The sequence below is a fragment of the Dasypus novemcinctus genome, chromosome 30 (genome assembly GCF_030445035.2).
Source record: "Dasypus novemcinctus isolate mDasNov1 chromosome 30, mDasNov1.1.hap2, whole genome shotgun sequence".
NCBI lineage: Eukaryota > Metazoa > Chordata > Mammalia > Cingulata > Dasypodidae > Dasypus > Dasypus novemcinctus.
In genome coordinates, this window is record NC_080702.1 from 7656740 (window position 1) to 7672211 (window position 15472).

At 35.9% G+C, this 15472-nt stretch overlaps 1 non-coding gene across 1 annotated transcript; it reads left to right on the forward strand.

The window, feature by feature from the left end:
• Window positions 1-13744: 13744 nt before the first annotated feature.
• LOC111762016 (U6 spliceosomal RNA) lies at window positions 13745-13851 on the forward strand. The gene has a single exon (XR_002795233.2). It is a non-coding gene; the product is annotated as a U6 spliceosomal RNA (small nuclear RNA).
• The last annotated feature ends 1621 nt before the right edge of the window (window positions 13852-15472 follow it).

The following is a 15472-nucleotide window of genomic DNA, read 5'->3' on the forward strand; positions in this document are numbered from 1 at the left end:
TGTGATATTTATTAGAGTAAAAGCTTAAAATTCTGAATTCATGAAATGTCCTAATAAAGGTACCATCAGAAATGACTTCTCATCAATTGGCTACTGGTGATCCTAGTATCCTGCCACATGGCAATCATATGAGACAATAGATCTGCTGGGATCTAATTTCTCCTTCAACTCAGCTGTGGCTGATCAGTCATCTCTCCCTAGGCCTCAGCAGCTTAAGTCTCTTGGGGCTTCTCACCTTAAGCTATGAGTGAACCTGGAGTTCTTTCTCTCACATGGTGGGAAAAAATGTTAGCGGTCCCTTTTCCTGTGTCTTTCTTTCTCTCTGTCTCTAAGTATATAATACCCAATAAGAGGGCAGAGATAAAACAACCTAAGTCATGCTTCACTGACATACTCCAAAAAAAGGATCTAGCACACATGGGGGTTGATTAATTCAAAAACTTTTTTGTGAATTCACCAAATTCAAAATGTCACACTTAACCTTCCAAATAAATTTGATAATGGGCATTTCCATTTCTGTAACATAGAAAGCTTTTAGAATTTTGTGTGGTGTTGTGTTGAATCTCTAAATCATTTTGGGTAGAATTAACATCTTAATATAGGTTGCCTTCCAATCCATGAACATGGAATGTATTTCCATTTATTTAGGTCCTCTTTGACATCTTTTAGCAATGTTTTGTTGTTTTTTGTATACAAATCCTTTACATCCTTAGTTAAATTTATTCATAGGTATTTGATTCCTTTTGTTGCTATTTTAAATGGATTATTTTCCTTGATATCATTCAAGATTGCTCATTCCCAGTGTATAGAAACACTAGTGATTTTTGTACATTGATATTGTACTCTGTCACTTTGATGAATTTATTAGCTCTATTAACTTTGTTGTGGATTTTCAGGTCTTAATACATACAGGATCATGACATCTTCTAAAAGTAAATTTTTTCCATCTTCACTTCCAATTTCCATTCCTTTTATATTTTTTGTTCTTTCCTGACTGCTGTATCTAGAAGGTAGAATTTGCAGTACAATTTTGAATAAGAGTGGTGACACTGCTTATACTTGTATTGCTCCAAAAGTAGAGGGAAAACTTACATTCTTCACCACTGAGTATTATGTTAACTGAGCTTTTCATATATGTGTTTATCATATTGAAAAAGATTCCCTGCATTCCTATTTTCTACAGGATTTTTTTTAAAGATTTATTTATTATTTACCACACCCTCCCTCAGATGGTTCTCTCATCTGTTTACTCATTGTTTACTTGCCTTCTCCAGGAGGCCTTGGGAACTGAAACCAGGACCTCTGACATGGGAGGTGAGTGCCCAGTGGCCTGAGCCACATCCTCTCCCATGGGCTGCAGTGTCTGCTGACTTGCAGCATCTGCTCATTTAGGTGTCTGCTCATTAGGGCGGTGCATCATCTCACTCCTTGCGGTGCGTGCAGCGTCTGCCTCATTGCAGTGGTGTGGCTTCTAGCTCATTTTAGCAGAGTGGCTTGTAGGTCATTGTGGTGGGTGTGGTGTCTGCTCCTCTTCTTTAGGAGGTACCAGCACCTGAGACCAGGACCTCCCATGTGGTAAGTGGGCACCCAACTGGTTGAGTCACATCCATTTCCTCCTAAAAGGTTTTTTATCAAAAAAGATTGCTATATTTTATCATATGCCTTTTCAGCATCAACAGAGATGGTTATTTTGTTTCATCCCTTCCATTTGATAAGATGGTGTATTACATTGATTATATTCCTTATGTTTAATCAGCATAGCTGGGATAAAACACACTTGATCATGATGAATTATTTTCACATGGTTGAATTTGAATTGCAAGTAAATTGTTGAGGATTTTTGCAGCTGTATCCATAAGAAAAACTGGTCTGTAATATTCTTCTCTTGTAGTATTTTTAGTTTTTAGCTGACTTTGGTATTACTGTGATTTTAACTTCATAGAATGAGTGAGGTCTTGCACCCTGAAATGGATTGGTATTAATTATTGTTGACATACGTCATAGAATTCATCTGTGAATACACCCGGTCCTCAGCTTTTCTTTGGAGGTTTTTAATGACTGATTCAAAGTCTTTGCTTCTAATTGGTCTTCTATGACTTTTTATTCTAGAATCAGTGTAGATTACTCTTGTGTTTCTAGGAATTTGTCCATTTCCTCTAGTTTGTCTAATTTGTTGGCATACAGTTGTTCATAGTATTTTCTTATGATCCTTTTTTGTTTCCATGTTAGTAGTAATATCGCTTATTTCATTTCTGGATTTTATTGTGTCTTCTCTCTTTTTTCTTTGTCAGTCTAGATAAGGGTTTGCCAATATTATTGATCTTTTCAAAGAAAAAGCATTCGGTTGTGTTTATTCTCTGTTTTGTTCGTCTATGCTCAATTTCATTTATTTCTACTCTAATCTTTTTATGTCTTTTCTTCTGCTTGGTTTGGATTATTTACAGTTTTTTTCTAGGTCTTCCAGGTGTGAATTTAGGTACTTGATTTTAGCTCTTTCTTCTTTTTTAATGCAAGCATTTAGGGCTCTTAATTTCCTCTGCACTGCCTTCCCTGCATTCTATTAATTTTTATATATTGTGTTCACATTGTCTTTTATCTCTAGATATTTCTCCTTCCCTTACACTTTCTTCTCTGAACACTGATTGCTTGAGAATGTGTTATTTAACTTCTATATATTCTGGAATTTCTAGTACCCAGCCTTATTCCATTATGGTCAGAGAAGACCCTTTGTATGAACTCAAACTTTTTAAATTTATGAAGACTTGATTTCATACCCAATATGGGTCTATCCTGGAGAATTATCCTTGAGCACTTAAGAAGAATGTATACTGTTTTGGGGGTGCAATATTTTGTATATGCCTTTTAGTTCAAGTTCATCATAAACATTTTCAATACTCTGTTTACTTATTGAGTCTGTCTAAATGTTCTATCATTTGATGAGTATGGTGTTTTTAGGTCTCCAACTATTATTCTAATAGTGTTCTTTTTTCCCTTCATATTTGCCAGTGTAGGCCTCATGAATTTTTGGTGCAACATGGTTGCATGCATATATATTTTGATTATTTCTTCTTGGTGGATTGACCCTTTTATTAGAATATATTGTCCTTTTTGTCTCATTTAATAGTTGTTGATTTATCATCTATTTTGTCCAGTATTTATATAGCTACCCCAGCTTTTTTTTTTTTTGGCTACTCTTCACATGAAATATATTTTTCTATCCTTTCACCATCAACCTATTCATTTATTTGTGTCAAAAGTGTATTTCTTGTATACAACATATATTTAGATCATAACTTTATATCCTCTTTACCAATCTATGCCTTTGGAGTTCAATCCATGAACAATCAGTATTATTACTGTGAAGTCAATACTTCTTCATTTTGCATTTGTTGTTTATATGTCCAAGCTGGTTTTTTCTTTTATGTGACCCCAGAAAATTATGTTCTTAAACTGGTCCATTCATGTGTGGGTAGGACAGTTTGGTTGCACTGAATTCAGTAGGGGGGTACTGATTAGATTACATCAGTGAGGCATGACCCAGGGTGGACCTTAACCCTTTTACTGGAGTCTTATATAAGTAGAGGAGAGGGCCAAGAAAAAGAGTCACCATTTTACCCTCCCATGTGAGAGAGGACTCCATGTTCACCTGTAGCCGCAGAAAGACAGAGAACCCCCGGGAGGCTGAGAGAGAGGCTGGAGGCTGGATTTACTGTATCATATAGAGCGTAAGCAATGAGGAATGGAGGAGATGGGGAAACAAGCCACATGCCTGATCCACTACAGCTAAGTTCAGGGAGAAAGTAAGCCTGCAGGTGAAGGTAGAGACTGTCTGCCATTTTGCCATGCAATGTGCCAGGAACCCAGGAATGTCAGAAACCAACTTTTGGCGAGATAGCATCTCTGATGATTCCTTGATTTGGACACTTTCACAATCACAGAACTGTAAGCTTCTTTTTAACCTTATAAATTCCCATTATAAAAGCCAACCTATTTCTGTTACTGTGCATAGGCAGCCTTAAGTTACCTAAAACAATGTCATATCTCTTTTTTGTCTCTTTTATATATTGCAACCTCCTTTTTCTGTATATTTGATCTTTCATGGTGTATATGACTGATCCCTTTTGCATTTCTGCTTCTATATATTTTTTAAATTCTCTTTTTGGTTAACCAGGTGTTAATATTACATAACTTACATCTACTGCCTACTCATTTGAAAAGATACCAACTTGAGTTTGGTAGCTGACATGTCCTCTGCTTGCATATCCCTTTGTTAATCTTTCTAAGTTGTTTTTTCCAACTTTACTACTTTATTTTGCAAGACCATTATTAGGAAATATGTCTTTTCTTGTTCAACTGTATTCTGACTCTAACAGGAATTAAACAGTGGTGTTGCGTATTGAGGATATGGTACTATTGGCTTTTTCATTTATCCATTTTGCTTCCCTTACTTTTTATCATCATTTCTCCACAACACTTCAAGCCACTCACTATCTCATGTCTTTTCCTTTCAACTGGCAGAACTCCCTTTAGAATATCTTGTAGGGCAGGTCTTTTGCTGATAAATTATATCATTTTCTGTTTATCTGTTTATCTCTTAGTTTCTTTGAATATTTTAAACTCCCCCTCAATTCTGAAGGACATTTCTTCTGGATAAAGAATTTTGGTTGGCAGTTTTTCTCTTTTAGTTTCTTAAATATATCATACCACAGCCTTCTCTCCTGCTTGGTTTCTGAAGACAAATCAGCACTTTGTCTTAGCAAAGAGCCCTTGTATGTAACAAATTGCCTTTAACTTGCTGCTTTCAGAATTCTCTTTTTAATTTTGGCATTTGACATTTTTTTTTTAAAGATTTATTTTTATTTATTTAATTCCCCTCCCCTCCCCCGGGTATCTGTTTTCTGTGTCTTTTTGCTGCATCTTGTTTCTTTGTCCGCTTCTGTTGTTGTCAGCGGCACAGGAAGTGTGGGCGGCGCCTTTCCTCGGCAGGCTGCTCTCCCTCCTTCACACTGGGCGGCTCTCCTTATGGGTGCACTCCTTGCATGTGGGGCTCCCCTACGCGGGGGACACCCCTGTTAGCAGGGCACTCCTTGCGCGCATCAGCACTGCGCATGGGCCAGCTCCACACGGGTCAAGGAGGCCCAGGGCTTGAACTGTGGACCTCCCATGTGGTAGACGGATGCCCTAACCACTGGGCCAAAGTCTGTTTCCCTGACATTTTAATTAATATGTGTCTGAGAGTAGGTCTAATAGGATTTACCATGTTTGTGTTACATTTCACTTCCTGGACATGTATACTTATATCTTTCATAGGTTTTGGAAAAATTGTGGCCATTATTTCTTCAAATATTCTTTCTGTCACTTTTCCCTGTACTTCTTGTCATGGGACCCCCAAGAATTGCATGTTTGTGTGCTTCATAATGTCTTTCAAATCCCTTAGACACTTCAATTTTTACTGATTTTTTTCTCTATTCTTCTGAATGTATTACTTTGATTAACGTTTCTTCTAGTTTAATGATTCTTTCATATGCCTATTAAATATGTTGTGTGACTCTAGTGAATATTTAATCTCTACTGTTGTGCCTCTCATCCCATAATTACAGTTATGTTTCTTCTTTATATTTACAAATTCATCTCTGTTGTTCTTAACAAAGAACAATAAGGCAAAGAACAATACAGTGATCCTGGTGGTAAACCTAACAAAAGCAGAGTTATCTGGGGAAAGGGAATTTGTGCCAGGGGAAGTAATGGCAGGTTTGTGCAAAATTCCCAAGCAACCTTCCTTCTAAGGCTACAGGACACCACGTTCATATGATGCTGTATCTCTCAAGAATTGAAACTTATCGAAAAATAAATAAAATTATGGAAAAATCTACTCTTTGCTCTTTTTTTATGTCTTATTGCTTTTCTTCTCTTTCATGTCCTCCCTTTGATTACTTTCTTTTTATTCAGTCTTTTGTAATGAATTATTTTGAATCTTTTCTTATTTTCTGTGTATATTATAAATAATTTGTGTTTATCATATGGGTTACTTTGAGTAATATTAAATCTATATCAATCTAGGTTGAACTGATAAAACTTTTATTCAGTAGCATGCAAAATGCATGTTCCCAGAACCTCCATCACTCCACTTTTATCTTATTCTTGTCACAAGTTAAATCTTTATCTAATTTGTGCAGAAACAGATTTATAATTATTTTATGCATTTGTATTTTAAATTATGTAAAAAAATTTTAAAAATGGAATTACAAATGGAAGCACACTAATAATGACATTTATATTTGTCCATGCATTTATCTCTACTAGAGATGTCTATTTTTTCACATTGCTTCAAAGTATTGCATAGCATGCATTCCTTTCATCTTGAAAGGTGCTCTTTAGTATTTCTTTTTTTTTGTTTTGTTTCTATACCCCTCTATCCTTCACCTTTTTATTGTACTTATTACAAATTATATCTTTACATACTATATACCCCATATCACAGATTTATCATGATTTTAGTATTTCTTGTAACATATGTGTAGTGGTAACTAAAATCCTCAGCTTCTATTTTTCTGGGTTAATTTTTTCCCTCATATTTTAAAGTATTGCTGGGCATGAAATTATTAGTAGATCTTTTTTTTTTTTTAGCAGTTTAAATAATGTCATCCTATTCCCTTCTGTATCCCATGATTTCTAATGAGAAATTTGCATCTGTTCTTATTGAGGTTCAAATGTACATGATGAATTGCTTCTGACTGTTCTCAAGATTTGCTTTTGTCTTTGGCACTTGCCAATTTGATTACAAATTGTCTTTTATGGCTGTCCCAAGGTTTATCCTATTTGAAGTTTGTTGACATGTTTGAATGTATATATTTATGTCTTAAATCAAATTTGGAAAAGTTTTCAATTTGGAAAGTTTCATTACTTCAAAAATTCTTTCTCTTTTATTTTTCTGGGACTCTCAAGATACATAAATTTCTTTATTTGTTGCTTTATCACAGGTCTCATAGCCTTTGTTCATTTTTCTGCATGTATTTTTTTATTCCTCAGAGTGGACGATTATAAATGTCCTATTGTCAAGTGCACTGATACTGTCTTCTGTCTAAGTTTGTTGAATCTCTTGTGAATTTCATTACATGTATTCTATTCAACTGCAAATTCTTGGGGGGGGTCCTTTATAAGAAATTTATCTCTACTAAAATTCTAAATTTATTCATTTGTCATTTTCTTCACATTTTTAATGATTCTTCCATCTTTTTCTTTAGCTTATTTAGCATGCTTAGTACAGCTCGTTCAATGTCGTTATTACTTAAAATATTTTCCTTCCTCAGGCATGGTTTCTGTTGTTTAATTTTGCTCATTGCGATAGTCAAGTTTTTCCTGGTTAATTATACACCTTGTGTGTTTTTGGTTTCTTTGAATCTGTACATTTGAATGTTCTAGTGTATTAAATTTGGAATTCAGATTCACCCTCTTTTCTTGGGTTTACAGATTTTAATTTTAATTAGTTATTATTTTTGAAGGCAGTAATTCTCTGTTTAGTGATTTTTTAAACTCTTTCTGCACCGACTGTATTCTTTGGTGTGTGTGATCATAGAAATTTGATTTACTTTGTCTTTTATAAAGCTGGTGTTAGAACAGGCATTTCCATGAATGCTGGGTTGTTTCCTTTTTGTTGTTGTTTTTGCCTTTCCCCTTTCTTTGTTTCATTTTTTTCATTTACTTATTTTTTCTACCTACTTTAGTTCTTGTCTTTCCTTTATTTTTTCTGTCTTCTGTCTTCTGTTGCTTTTCCTTCATTCCACCTTTTCTTCTTTGGTCTTCATTTTTTTTCTTTTTCTACCTCTCTTTTCTTCTCATTATCTTTCTGTCCTTTTATTTCATTCTATTTTTTTCTCTTTTTTGTTTATTTCATTTTCTCTATTTCATTTTTTTATTTCTTCACATTTTTAATGATTTTAATCATATTTTCTTACCTTTTATGCAGTCATTCTTCTACCTTTTAAATTTTTTATTACCATTATTCTTTGTATCTCCTTATCTCTTTCCCTTTCTAAGGTCCAAATTTTTTTTCAAGGGAAAATAGACAAATGCAAGGATATAGAATAAGTGGAGCCAAATGTTAAATATGAAATTTACCACAAATAAAGTATCAAAATAAAATGCTTAAGTAGAAAGAGAAGCTAACCAACTGAATAAACCCCTCAAGATAAACAGACACTTAGATACCAATAAAAATTCCAACCATACTAAGAAACAGGAACATGTGGCCCAGTCAAGCAAACTAAAAAAAGAAGCAAGAGGAGATGTATAACATGGAACAACTAATCAAGGATATCCAAACAAATATCATGAATCAACTTAATGAAGTTAAAGAAGAAATAAAGGATAGTAAGAAGATGGGGGGCGGGGCATACTGAAGAAATTGTAAACATACAGAAAATGATAATGGATCTGATGTTGATTTATGGCACAAAGCAAGAAATCAAAAATAGGCTGGATGCACATAACATCAGATATGAAGAGGCAGAAGAAAGAATCAGTGCTGTCAAAGACAGTACATAAGAAATCAGAACAGATAGATAAAAAGATAAATCCAGCAGGGACTCAGGGATTTGAAAGATGACATGAAACACACAAACATGCATATCATAGGCATCCTAGAGGGAGAAGAGAAGTGAAAGGGGCAGAAGAAGTGCTGGAGGAAATGATGGCTGAAAATTTCTCCCTTTTTTGAGGGACATGGTTGTACATGCCCAGGAAGCACAGAGCACCCCAAACAGTATAAATCCTCACAGGACTGACCCAAGACATATTTATCAAATTGCCCAATGCTCAAGATAGAGAATAAGCAGAAAGAAAAAAAAAGATTCATCACATACAAGGGGAGCTTTATAAGATCAAGTGCTGATTTCTCACCTGAATCCATGGAGATGAAGTGTCAGTGGTATGGTATAGTTAAGGTGCTGAAAGGAAAACCATCAGCCCAGAAATTTGATATCTAGAAAAGCTGACATTCAAAAATGAGAGAGAGTTCAAAATATTCACAAATAAACAGAAATTAATAAAGTTTGTCAACAAGGAACTTGCCCTTCAAGAAATACTAAATGGAGTTCTGCAGGTTGAAAGAAAACAGGAGAGAAAAGGTTGAAGGAGAGTATAGGAAAGTAGATTACTGGTAGGAATAACTACAATGATGAAAAGAAATAAAAACAACATGACATATATAAACCTAATGAAAACATGGCTGATGTTACTAATGCCTTGAGAGTAATAACATAGGGTATTACTAGATAAGGAAATATGACCCATCTTTATGCTGCCTACAAGAAACACACCTTTTTTATACATTTTTTTTTTTTTAGTTTTTTAAAGATACCTTGCATTACATAAATGCTGCATAAAAAATACAGGATGTAAAGATGGTCAAATACCACACCAGGGAACCAAGAGGGCCTACAACTCCAAGCAGGAGAATTGCATCCATTAACCATATGGGCTCTAAGCCCCCTCTCAATTTAGAGGTGGAGTGGACATTACCACCCCTTTTTCCTATTATGACTCATTAGCTTTCATTGTTCATGAATTTAAAGTCAGTTTCATTTCTCATCAGTGAACGTGTATTGTTGTTGTTGGTCTGTTTAATGAAAAAGCCTTAAAAATACCAATGAGGAAGATTTACTGTCGTGTTGTCATATTACATGTCAGTGGATAGAGATTATGTGAAATATACTGATTTTTATGTAATGTAGTAAAATGTGTATTAGGCTTTTATTGTCTCTGCAAATTTGTAGTATGGAACGGGCATAATGTCAAGTAGAGAATATCTAAGTCAGAGTTATTGGACATTTTTACATCATATTTTATATGATGAATTAAAAAAGAATTTTTAAAAATCAAGTCAAATTAATAAACAGTGTATACAGCAAAGAATATCCATAGGAAGAATTCTTCAGGGCACCCCTACCTTTTCAAAGAGGATTTTATTCATCAAATTCATTCTTCTAACCAATTAAATTATCTGATAGATTGATGTGTTTTTTAAATAATTGACTGACATGAGATAAAATGAATTATCTAATTAAAGTATTAGAAGTTCTGCCTATTGATGTACTAAGGCACGTTCTACTTCTAGCCTTACAATTGCTTCAAAATTTTGTGACCTCCTTTTCCCTTCTTTCCTAGAACATCCCTTTTAAAAATGCCTTGAGACCTCTGATTCACTAAGTCTCAGAGGTGCATTCACTTCTTTACCTCTCAGATTCCCAAAAGAGCCCGACTTGCATTAGATATCTGATTTCTTGTTGTTACCCATGATTATTAATTTAGGTAGGTACACAGGAGGCACAAATCTGAGGGTGACTTATGTAGCAGTTTGATAGAGTTATGAATTCCAAAAATAGATACTGGATTATGTTTGTAAACTGGTCTGTAGCTGAACATGATTAAATTATGATTAGGCTTTGGGCCACATCAGTAGGGGTGGGGACTCACAGATAAAAGACATGACAAAGGACAGAGTTGGAGGTTTTGATGTTGTAGTTTTGGTGTTGGAGTTTGATGCTGCAGTCTTGAGCTTGAGCCCAGGAAATGAACACATAGGAGAACACAGAGAAATAGAGACAGCTCCTTAGACATGGCAGGAGCCACAGGGATAGAGACAGAGCCTGTCAGCTGATAGTTTACAGCTGGTCTGTGGAGAAAGGCAAAGTCTAGAGAACCTCATAGTCTACAGCTGACCTTGCAGAGAAAACAGAGATAAGCCCAGAGGGAAATGAATCCCAGGGAGAGAGGAGCCCAGGAAGCCTGATCCCTGGCAGACATTGCAGCCATCTTGCTCCAACATGTGGAAATAGACTTTGGTGAGAGAAGTAACTTATGCTTTATGCCCTAGTAACTGTAACCTTCCATCCCAAGTAAATACCCTTAATGAAAGCTGTCCTGTAGGGTGGCACCGTGTGGGAGCGCGGCAACAGCAAGGGTCAGCTCGTCTCCAGGTGCCGGTGCGAGTCGGACCCGGGTGGCGGGAACGGGCGTTAAGGCCCTCCGCTTGGGATTCGGGCATACTGCCCGCCCCTCTGCCCCGCTGCACCCGCTTGCCCCTCGGTGGCCTAACCCCGCCTCTCCCCCGAGGGCCACCGCCGCGCCATGACAGCCCCGCCTCACTGCCGCCGAGAACCCTGGCTACCCCGTCTTCTGCCCGCAACCAGTGATGCACCCCTGCACAAACCTATCAGCCGTCTGCCGCCCCCCGGCCATGCCCCCTGCCCCTCCCCCATCTTCGCCCTATATTAACCGCTGTACTTCCTGAATAAATCAGACTTGCACACAGATCCTGGTCTCCTAGGTAGTCTTCTTCCTACCGTGCGTCCTCTGCACCTTGCCAGCCCCAGAGCGCCTTCTCAGAAGGCCCCTCTGTGTGTTGCAGACCTCCGCCCGAGCCCACACTGCCCCTGCAGCGGCCCTCCGGGCGAGCCCACACTGCGACACTGGCCGATTTCTGTTATTTTGCATCAGCACCCCTTTGGCTGGCTAATACAACCTACATGGTAATTATTAGATGTCTTATTAGATTAACAAATCTCAAGACCATTTTTCAGATACTTCATTGACAATAATTTTGCTGCATTCCCCAAAATATTAAAACACCATCCCATTATTCTAGCTATTATAGCATCTATGTTTCCCTCACTGTTAAGATTCCATCCTGTTTAGTTGTTTTTACTATGCCAGGAGAAGAGGAGGAGGGATGACTCTATGTTCTGAATGCAAGTTGTTTATATGACTGGAGCTGAGATACACAGTCATAGGAGAATAATCCTGTGTGTCCCGTAAGAAGATGACCTTTGTACGTGACTCATTCAAATCTAGAAAAATCAAAATATGCTTTCAGATGTTTCAAATTAAGTGTCCACTGGAACATACAGAGCTCAATGGTAACTGAACTACAATGAGGTTAGACCATTTCAGATTGTTCATTCATCAGTTTTCAGTATCCATAGGGCACAATCAATGAAAATATGTTTTTATTAGATCATTGAAGTATTTTCACACCATTAGAAAATAAACCTCATTGCTCAGACTCTGCTAAAAATATATCAGTAAAGTCATTTGCATAGAAAGTAGGTATACAATAAGAAAAAAGAACAAAAATTTAACTTTTAGTAACAAAAGGTTTGCAGAGAAATCACATTTTTTAATCACTTTCAAGAAGCTTATCTTTCAGTTTTATATTTAATTTAGATATTTACATTCTTGTTCTAAATACTTAAATGTCTCTTGCTTCCATACATAATTATTACATTTACCTTCCAAGGAAATCTAGAGACTGGATTAAATCAAATTCCAATTATTAATCATATTCCAAAACACCATTAATAGGAATTGTTTTTAGTTTAACCATTCTTATTGCTTTCTAAGTTGTGCCTCCACTAGGGAAAGCAAAAGGTTTATACTGACACAGAAACAAGGTAAATCATAAAGATGGCTAGAAGAATAAGTATCAAAATGGCATATAAATATAATTGAATTATTTAAATCATCTTTTTCGTTTTCTCTTTTGACATTGTTATTCACCCCATTTTAATCAACTCTAATTGATGAAATGATTTACTACTATTTTATATGAAGTCTTTATTTATCCTTTTACTTTTTTTAATCCACCCATGATTTCCTCAGCAGTGTTTTTAATCTCCACCCTTCAAATAAAATTTAGCCTTTCATCTCCACCTAATTCCCTTGTTTTGGATAGCTGTTATTCTCTGGGGTAAATTTACACTCCACTAGTATGTTCTAATGTGGGTATAATCACTGTTAAATATAGAATAAATTCCATATTAGATTGAAAAGCATTGCAAGCACTTAAAATGTTGCTTCAACTCCATGACTCTGCACCACCATCAACATCTGGACTACATTATCCAGAGAACAAAATGTTGGGATTTTCCATTTCCAGAAGCAAGTCTCCAGGAATTTGCTCTATGCTGTTTCCATTGTCCATTCTGATTGTCAAGGTTCTTGCCAGTCAGGCAAGGATGTCCTGCCTCCTGACACAAATGTTGGCTCACACCAAAACAACAGTAGGCTATGCTGGGTGGATTACCCTCCATCTCTCTGTGGTGGCCAATACATCAAGCCATCAGACAACCATTGCTGCTCCTGGGTTCTGGGCACTGCCCATGGATATCCTCTGGCTGGAGGTATTCTCAGGCCTGAACCCCAGAGGGCTAGATGGCAATCTTATAGGGGAGTAAACAAAAAGCTTGACAAATATATCCTGCAATTTTGTCAACAAAGCAGTTCTATGATCTCCCAGTTTAATCCTTATGGGCCACTTGTAAGAACTGCAGCTTCCACAGAACTTGGGCTCTGAGAGAGTGGTTTAGATAGCTAGAGTAGGGAGGCATGCATTGATGGATTTGCTTTTGGTAGGAACTAATTGCTATGGAATCTGCTGACATATGTGGAACTGCTAGTGAAAAGAAAGGCTACATGTGATAGAAATGACCATTAGTCATGACGGGGCAAGGGATTCATGTGCTTGTTTTAATTGAGAATGTAGAATTTCTGCTTGATGGGGGAAGTTCATTAAAAGCCAACAGTTTGGGGACCACCAAGAGTAAGACAGTGAGGATGAAGCTCCAAAATCCTGTTCTCCCAAATAAACTTAAAGTGCTAGAACCAAATTTCTCAGAACTCAAACAGTAAAGTTTATAACAACCAAGAGAAAGCTGAATCAAGAAAAATGAAACTTGAAAAGGGTAGGATGCTCACTTTGGCAGCATATATATAAAAATTAGAATGATACAGAGAAAATTAGCATTACCCATGAGCAAGGATAATACACAAATTTGTTAAGTGTTCCATATTGTTAATTCCTGATAGCAACAGAAAAGAGATCCATCACATATAAAGGATACTCATAAGATTAAGTGAGTTCTCATTTGAAACTTTTAAAGTGAGAATGCAGTGGTATGATATATTTAAGGTACAAAGAAAAAATGCCAACTAAGAATTCTGTATCCAGAAGAAAAAGTCACTCACAAATGCAGACGACATTAAAATAAAACACAGATAAATAGAAATTGAAAGAATCCATCAAAAGGAAAAATAGCCTATAGGAAATACTAAAGGAAGTATTGCAGCCTGAAAGGGAAAAAAATAGGAGTGAGGTTTTGGGGGGAGTTTAAAAATGAACATTATTATTAAGGGTAAATGAGAGAGTAAAAAGATAAAAATAAGATAGACATAAAAAAAGCCTAAAGATAAAATGAAGTAACTACTGCCTTTAAAGTAATAACATTGAACATTAATGTATTAAAATCCCCCATTTAGAGATAAAATAGGCAAAATAGTAAAATATATATATATGATCCCAAGTGCATGCTGTCTACAAGAGACTCAACATAGACCCATGGACACAAATAGATTACAAGTGAAAGGTTAGAAGATCATTTTCCATGCAAACTGTAACCGAAAATGAGCCGGGGTTCCTATACTAATATCAGACTAAATAGACTTTAAATGCAATTGTGAAATACAAAGAAGGACTATATATATATATATGGAGAAATCTACCAAGAAGAAAGGATAATCATAAATAGGTACCTAACCAAAATGTCTGAAAATACATGAGGCAAAAACTGACAAAAACAAGGAGAACTAGACACCTGTACAATCATAGTGGGGAGCTTCAATACACCATTCTCAGCAATAGAGCGAACATCTAAGGAGACAATCAATAAAAATAGAGATCTTTAATAATATGATAGAAGAAGTAGACCTAATTGACATATAGAGAGCTTTGTACCCCAAACAGCAGGATATACATTCTTCTTGAGTACTCAGAGGCCATTCCCCAGGATAGATCACATGTTAAGTCATAGAACAAAACTCAATAAAATTTAAAAAGAATATTTAAATGACAGTACTGTCCCTTACCTCTGTGGAATGAAGATGGAAATTAATAATAGAGAACTGGGAAATTCACAAATATTTGAAGCTCAACAGTCTTAAGCACTAATTGGGCCAAGAGTCAAGGGGGAAATTGCAAGAGAAATCAGTAAATATCTTGAGAGTGATGAAAATGAGAACACAGCATATCAGAACTCAAGGGATACAGCAAATATAGAGTTGAGAAGAAACTTTATAACCCTAAACATCTACGTTAAGAAATAGCTAAAATCAAAGACCTAACTGCACATCTGGAGGAACTAAAAGTAAATAGCAAACTAATATCAAGGCAAGCAGAAGGAAAGAAATAACAATGATTGGAGCAGAATTAAATGAAATAGATAATAAATAATAGAATTAACAAAACCAAAAACTGTTTTTGAGCATATTAATAAATCAACAAACCCTTAATTATACTAACAAAGAAATGAGAGAAGATGCAAATAAATGAAATCCGAAATGGAAGGGAACTTCATTATGGACACCAAAGAATTTTTAAAAAGATCTTAAAGGATAGTATAAAAAACTGAATGTCAGCAAG